The 7,390-nt window shown below is 39.7% G+C and overlaps 1 pseudogene; it reads right to left on the minus strand.

Annotated features, from left to right (window-relative positions):
* Positions 1-2,336: 2,336 nt before the first annotated feature.
* Positions 2,337-3,918, minus strand: LOC125932952 (UBX domain-containing protein 8-like; annotated as a pseudogene).
* Positions 3,919-7,390: the final 3,472 nt, after the last annotated feature.

The raw sequence follows: 7,390 nt of genomic DNA on the forward strand, positions 1-7,390 counted from the left end.
TCTTTTTTCTCTTTTATTCTGTCTGTTTTGAACAAATTCCAGGTCTCTGCGATGCAGGTGGTCCAACTTGGTACACTGCTGTGTGCTTTAATTAAGCTTGCTTCTGGATCATACTGTTGACTCCCTGCTGAGTGCTCCCAGATCCAAAACTTGGTGGGGGGTCTGGGAAGGCCCTTCTATTCTCTCGTTGGATCTTGTACTGGATGACTATTGGTTTTTAGAGATATTTGGACTCAATAAACTAGTTTACACTGATTTCTGAAATCCACCCACAGTTATTAGCGTGTATGTCCCCTGCTCGTGAAACTCTAGATTTGATATATAAGCACATTATCTGGAGCTAAGAAAAAGTCAGAAAAACATACCTGTTTCCATTTTGTATTTATTATCCTTATTTTTTAAATTTTTGTTTAAATTCTTGTTGTGGTTTTACCTAAGAAATTAGCAGGAAACTAACCAGAGAAATGTGTACATTCCTTTATTTTCTTTTATTAGTTTGGACGGGAAAGTGAAAGGTAGACTAGAATAGAATGTAATTTCAGCCTTGTTACTACCTCGCTGAATGACCTGGAGCAAGCCGCCTCATCTTTTCAGTTGTCTGCTTCTTATCTGCACAATAACTCCAACGCTCTTTCTGGTTGTAATATACTATAGAGAGATAGCACAAAAGCCAGAAAGCCGTGGAGAGGGACAGAACTGCTTTAGTCCACTGAATACTTGGTTAAAGACTGAAGTCAAGATCAATAGATATTAAAAAGTCAAAGGTAATGCCTTTATTTTCTCCTTAAAAAAAGGTATATTATCCATAGCTGCCCATTTAGAACACTACTGCGATAAGGCAAGATAAGAGAAAATACAGGGAGATAAAAATAAAACTTGCTATTTGCCAGCCACTGTGCCAATCAATTTGCGTGTATCACCTTCTTATAACACAACAGCTCTATAGATAGGTGATATCATCTCCATCTTACACATGAACCTTAAAGAGGTTAAGTAATTTGCTTAATGTCCGATTACTAACAAATCATGTGTATTGTATTCCAACACCAATCTCCTTTAAGTAAATAACATTGCCAATGCAGGAGGACTGGAGACAGGTGCCACCCCATATTCTTTAGCAAGTTTCTGGGTTTAGTACTTGGATGCACATTGGGGAACTCCAGAGTCCAACTGTGTAAGGAAAGAGCAGAGGAGGTTTTTTTTTTCCTAGGGTATATGAAAAAATCTGGAGTGATTCTCCAACAAAAATCCAGTTTTCTGAGGAAGTGAGGAGTAGACTAAGTTGATTGGATAAATAGTCCTGTGCCCTGAAAAAAATAAACAACACAAAACAAAAACAAGAAACAAAAAACTATTTTACCCTGAAGCAATGTTGTACACCCAGGTCATTGGTATCTGCCAACATTACCATCTAAAAGCAAACTCATGTTGCTCCCTGTTCCTTCTTTGGCTTACCGTTTTCTTTCTTTTTTTTTTTTTTTTTTAAGTAAACAAAACATACCTATCAAAAAGAACTTTATTTTTTAAGCCTTTTTTTCACCTTTTTGTTTTTATTTTAATCACCCAGTGTTCATCACAAGTGCACTCCTTAATCCCTATCACCAAGAATCCCTGTTTCTTGGTTTGTCTTTTTCCCTTTATTTGTTTCTTAAATTCTACATGAGTGAAATAATATGGTATCTTTCTCTTTGCTTAGCATTATACTCTCTAGCTCCATCCATGTGGTTGCAAATGGCAAGATTTCATTCCTTTTTATGGTTGAATGATATTCCATTGTGTATGTATACCACATCTTCTTTATCCATTCATCAACTGATGGACACTTGGGCTGCTTCCGTATCTTCGCTATTGTCAATAATGCTGCTATAAACATACAGGGGCATGTATTGCTTTGAATTAGTACTCTTGTGTTCTTCACCTACTTAGTAGTGTGATTACTGGATCCTAAGAGTTCAATTTTTAACGTTATGAAGAACCTCCACACTGTTTTCCACAGTGGCTGCGCCAGTTTGCATTCCCACCAACAGTGCAAGAGGGTTCCCCTCTCTTCACATCCTCACCAAAACCTGTTTCCTGTACTACTGATTTTAGCCATTCTGACAGGAGCGAGGTGATACCTCATTATAGTTTCGATTTGCATTTTCCCTGATGATGAGTAATGTTGAGCATCTTTTCATGTGTCTGTTGGCCGTCTGTATGTCTTCTTTGGAGAAATGTCTGTTCATATCTTCTGCCCATTTTTAATTGGATAATTTGCTTTTTGGGTGTTGAGTTTATAAGTTCTTTTTTTTTTTAATTTATTTTTTATTTTTTTTTAACGTTTTATTTATTTTTGAGACAGAGAGAGACAGAGCATGAACGGGGGAGGGGCAGAGAGAGGGAGACACAGAATGGGAAGCAGGCTCCAGGCTCTGAGCCATCAGCCCAGAGCCCGACGCGGGGCTCGAACTCACGGACCGCGAGATCGTGACCTGAGCTGAAGTCGGCCGCTTAACCGACTGAACCACCCAGGCACCCCATAAGTTCTTTATATATTTTGGGTACTAACCTTTTATTGGATATCAAAAAGAACTGTAAAGCATTAGAGACCTTTGAAATGTCTTTAAAGTTTCATTTCTAAAAATAAAGCAGAACAAACATTTCTACCTAATAGATTTTAAAGAGTTTGACTGAATTGTGAAATGTTCAGTATGGCAAGGTGGACTGAAGAGGCAGGAAACAAAGTCATATGATTTTGTTTTTCAACACAGTGATAAATGATGTCAGCTAGGAAAAATACAAATCATGGAGTGCCTTACTGTACACATTTTTATCTAGTTTTCAGATGGTACATTATGACGGCACATTCCAAAAACTATTATATGCAGAGAGCAATCCTTTTCTAATCCTTCGTGTCCATACATTCCTGAGGATATCAACATTAAAGTGTTTATTGCCTTGAGCTCAATCAAGGTATGGCACGATTTTAATGTGAAACCTTTATTGTCCTGTAAGATCATGGCATAACTGATTTTATGTAAAACAGGTCATTCTCATTTCTTAATTAGTTGCTCTGGTCTTTTTCTTCCACATTGAGTACAGTATCCATAGTTATTCCAATGTCCTGCAGGGACCAGCCTTCCTCTACTTCCAGAGGCCTTCTGGGAAAGGAAGTAGAAAGGCTGTATAGAGATATGTGGTACCCGATTTTCATCATCCAGTGAAATAAGACCTGTGAACTGCAAGACTTAAAAAACCTTCTTCTCAGGACCCTCCCACTTGGACATCGGAGAGCAACAGCAACTACTTCGTCAGCTGTTTCAGGAGGTTCTTCAGGTAGATCAAGAACCTCCTTTTGCGTGGGCTGTTCAGCAGATGGTGAAATTTTGGTTAGAGGCTTAGGCAAGTTCCGTCTCTTTGCTGCTTCTCTGCTGTTTGATGTTTCAAAAGATGTCTGACTCCCATTTTCAAGCACCAATTCTTCATCACCCCCAAGTTTATGACCATTGCTTAATTTCCAAGTTTCACCCGTCATCTGATAAATAAGTGCTCTTCCAGTTTTCTCAATTTCATCTCCTGGTGAGGTTTTAGAACATTCTCTATTTATCTGCTGACCTTTTCACCCTGTGCCTCTTGTTCTTTTTTTTCCTGACAAGTTTTTGCCTTTTTTCATTCTTCTCTTCTTCTTCTTTCAGATACACTTGGGAAGATTTAAATGAATTAAGCCATGAGGTAGTCACAGAAATAATTAAAGTAAGAAGAGCAAGTAGTAAGAAAATCCGGCCACACAGCAAAATTAGATCTTTAACTCCTAGATCTGGGATCCCACGCCGGAGCTCTAGACACAAGAGGGGGAGAGCAGAGAAGAGGAAAATGCCAATGACCCCACGAGAAACCATGATAGCGGGAGCCCCGCGTCCGGGCGGGAGGCCCCTACTGTTTTCTTTTCATACTTCTATTAAAGAAGACAATCTGGAGTTAATGTGCTTATTCTGGACCGTGAAAGAAGATAGACAGTGGATGTTTAGATGATTGTTATGCTCTTCCAGGAAAGTATATACACACTGAGTTGTTTGTGTAGCATTAAAGTATGCTCAGTTATTCACCTAGTTTGGGGTGTTTTTCACTGATATTAGTAACATGTGCTAGTGTGATGAAGGCATTGATTCCCCCTGACAGCTGGATCCCTCAAAGGAAGGTCCCCCGACATTGTTAAGCTAGGAGTGACCTGAGAGACCATCTAGTCTAGTTTCCTACTCACCAGGGCTGGGATGTTGAACACAGTGGGGACCTAATATAGAATTTTGCCCTCATTAACATCCTTCTGTATTCACTGGTAATGTCTAGTTTCAAATTATAAGAAAACCACTTGATCTAGTTTAAGAATAAAATTGAAATATATTTAAAATTTTTTTTTAATATTTATTTTTGAGGGACAGAGAGAGAGAGAGAGAGAGAATGAGAGAGAGAAAGCATGAACAGGGGAGGAGCAGAGAGAGAGACAGACACAGAATCCAAAGCAGGCTCCAGGCTTTGAGCTGTCAGCACAGAGCTTGACCCGGGTCTTGAACCCACAAACTGTGAGATCATGACCTGAGCTGAATTCGGACACTTAACCAAATGAGCCACCCAGGCGCCCCAAAATTGAACTATATTTTAAGAATAAGGTAAGAGTCCCAAAGAAGCAGAAGAAAGCTTCTGAGGCTCGGGAAGGAATATGGGAGCAAGAAAGGGGAAGATGTCAGGAATCAAGGGAGCCCTCTGTGTCTCTCACATTTCTGCTTTATGTGCTCATTTGGCTTCCTTCTTCACTGGCTTTACCCTTACCCCACATTCAATAACATGGTACAAAGGGCTGTTCTTTCACTCTTTTGACCAAAAATAACTGTTCAATGTCCATGAAAGTTTTCTGGTTTTCATGTGTTAGACACTGTGGTAGATTAAATCATTGGCCTTAATTCATTATTTCCCTGTAGAAGAATAATAACATTCCCACACTTGTGATAGCTTCACAGTGGGCAGAGACTTTGGGCTTTGGTAGGTGATGTGCTTTGGCTGATGGGATTTAAATTGATATAATGGAAGCAGAAGCTTTAACTGTGCTCAGAAGGTTGTCCTTTTATGCTCCAGCGATCTGCCATTAGAAGAGCATGCTGGGAATAGCTTCTGTTCCTTCAGCATGGACTTCAGAATATATATATATATATGTACAGCAGACATACACATGCAGCCTAGTACTGAGCTAGTCTAGGTAAGCCAAACTGCATCCACTGTACAGACCCATAAAATCAGTTGAAGTGCTAGTTGTTGCATGATGTTGACAGTTTGCAATATTATTGGACAATTGCTGACTGATAAAGACATTGACATTGAAAGCGGTGTGTTACCATAACCAAAGTAAAAAAATACTGTCTTTAATGCTGGGAATGATCAGCAAACAAACATGTAGAGGATGTTGGCAAAGTGATAACCCACATAATGTAGTGGCAAAATATTTGGTAAATCAATCACCTGTGCCAACTTGGAATACAGAAGACATATTAATAAGTGAGCCTTCAGCTGGGTGGTTTTGAGTCACAACATTGATACTGTGAGCTGGTGGTTCGTAGGTAAGTCTGAGAAGGTATTGTTACAAAACAAATGAGCACACACGCACACAAAAAGATTTGTAAACGTAATTGAGAAGAAATACAGACAGCCCACCCATTCCAAGATTTGCAAGATTAAAAAAAAAAAAACCTAAAAAATAATTATTTAATTATTTCAAAGTTTTGGCTATTTGAACGAAGCTTTACGACAAAGTCCCAAACTGGACACTACCATTAAAATGCAATCTAAGGGCAAAGGAAGTCTAATATGTGGTTGTCCCATTCTTTGTTAAGAATTTCTGGAAGGATTAAGGTGATTTAACTCAATTCTTTCAGCAGAACAAAAGGATTCTCAGAAGTGTTAAGGGCATGACCTAATAGAAGCCTGATAAAATGTGTCCCTAATTAACTCTGGATTCTAGAGACAGAGTGAGATATGTCAGAAAAGAATCGTGAATGTGGTTTTTGATATTCCATGTATTCTGGAACTCAACAGTACATATTTAGAGTAATCTCAGACTTCAATTTTTCATTTAAAAAATATTTATTTATTATTTTGAAAGAGAAAGAGAGAGAGAGAAATCATGAGTGGGGGAGGGCAGAGAGAGAGGGAGACACAGAATCTGAAGCAGGCTCCAGGCTCTGAACTGTCAGCACAGAGCCTGACAGTTTGTGGTCAGCACAAACCCACGAACTATGAGATCATGACCTGAGCTAAAGTTGGACACTTAACTGACTGAGCCACCCAGGCACCCCAAGTTTCTTATACACAGATAGAAAATGAGCATCTCAAAATTGCAATTGATCAAAGCATTTCAGGTGAGGTCCATTGGTTCTTAATCCACTGATTTCCTCCCAGCCCTGTGCCCATCCCAAGTTTGACCCCAGAACTGGGTTTCCCAGACCCCAGAAATTAACAGACACAGCTGGATTTCTTGTGCTAGGCCACACTGCTCAGTCAGAACCCACACCTTGCCCTACAGGTCTTTCTTAGGCCTGAATAGAAGATAATACAGTGGGCTAGAGAACAGCTGGGGAGCATTACCTACAAGTTGCCAAGAAGGAGACAAAACAGAGGAGACAAAATCTCAGCATTTTATTGTGTTCACAGAAGTTATCAGAAACTACAGAGACCTTTAAAATAATGAGATCTGGCCCACAAAATGCAAAACAAAGGCAATGTGACCTTTTTATCCCCCTTCTTATGTAATCATTAAATTTGAAACATACAGCATTATTAAGAAGGGTCTTATCAATGCTTAATGTTTCCAAGTAGATTCCCCAACTTAAAAGTCGGCCGTGGGGATCACAGAGGATTTGAGTATAAAGAACAGGCAACAAGATGCTCTCATGTCCTCGCACCAAGGCTCCGCTGATTTAATGTGCGGACTTTGAGAGAGTGCTGCTCTGGGGCTCCTGCTGGCTCAGTTTACAGATACCCAGCAGATGTCAATGCTCAGATCTTAGTGCAGGTTAAAGACATCCCTTTTATCTACAAGAGGAAAGAAAAGGGATTAACTAAGCCAGTCAAAGTAAGAGTAGTTTGGTCCACACATAGCTGGATTTGGAGTCAAAGGACTTGGTGCTCTGGGATGAACAGAATCTAGTTCTATACACAGCACATACATGCTTAGGCTTTTGCCTTGTTTCTCCAGCTGTAAAATGAAGACGATGAGAGGTCAAACGAAAACGTTCCCGTATTAAACTAACACACAAAAGGACCCTCCCCGCCCCCCGTGTTGTGCTTCATTTCTATCATAACTCTTGCATTTATTCTGGTTATAAAGTATCAGATGCAGCTATGCTTGCCTTGTGTCTGCCGA

Source organism: Panthera uncia, chromosome D2, assembly GCF_023721935.1.
Source record: "Panthera uncia isolate 11264 chromosome D2, Puncia_PCG_1.0, whole genome shotgun sequence".
NCBI lineage: Eukaryota > Metazoa > Chordata > Mammalia > Carnivora > Felidae > Panthera > Panthera uncia.